This window comes from Cyprinodon variegatus, unplaced genomic scaffold, assembly GCF_000732505.1.
Source record: "Cyprinodon variegatus isolate N-32 unplaced genomic scaffold, C_variegatus-1.0 Scaffold1939, whole genome shotgun sequence".
In the NCBI taxonomy this organism is placed as follows: domain Eukaryota; kingdom Metazoa; phylum Chordata; class Actinopteri; order Cyprinodontiformes; family Cyprinodontidae; genus Cyprinodon; species Cyprinodon variegatus.
Genome location: NW_015152392.1, coordinates 2,817 through 3,739, shown reverse-complemented (window position 1 = coordinate 3,739; position 923 = coordinate 2,817).

The following is a 923-nucleotide window of genomic DNA, read 5'->3' as shown; positions in this document are numbered from 1 at the left end:
ACAATAAAAATTCATATTTAAATTTGAATGATCACTTGTTGGATAACAGCTACTGACTGGACACTGCATCTGATCTGACTTATCAGATACATCACAACACCACTGTAGTGATACTGAATAAAACATTTGAACTCCAGTGTCCCCCTGCCAAAAAGGTTGGTAACATGGGTCACCGAGTCTAAGGGCTACAATGACACTGGATTAATGTGTCTGATTCACACATAAACTTGTACAACTCACCTTTAATTTAAAAAAATCTATGAGATAGATATGAGTGAATAAATTGCAGCCTAGAGGGCTAAGCATTGGATCATAGCTGAGCACTGGCCACGACATTTTAGCTTTCCTGTGTTAATATTTCACACGTTTTATTTCGGTCATTCTTACACTTAGTGTGTGGATATGTGTGTGTTACAGGCACCAGGCATAAGATATTCCTAGCAATACGGAACAAATCGCGTTCCTTATCGCTTTAATAGGGGACGCAACATTTAACAGTCAAATATGGGACGACTCCGTATCAGGCTAGCTTTATCTGACCTGAATATTTACAACACTCCAGTCCTGTTGTTGATACAGAACTTACCTACTGTCTTACAACCACATTGAAAGGCTTTTTTTCATCCCGCCAACAACTTTATCCTTCTCCCTTTTTCTTTTTTGCGCCCCGGATAGTTTTTTTTTTTTTTTTGGCGCTCCATCTTGCTGTTAAGTGTGCACTACGAGTGGTAGTCGAAGATAAAATAAAATAAAATTAAAATAATTTAAAAAAAAACGCCCCTGAGTGCGCCTCTTAGGGGCGCGTGCGCAAGCCACCTGTGTGGGAAGGGAGAGCGACAGGAGGGGAGGTGAAGGGGGCGCATAATCAGTGGGGGCGCATCAGAGGGGCGCATAATCAGTGGGGGCGCATCAGAGGGGCGCAT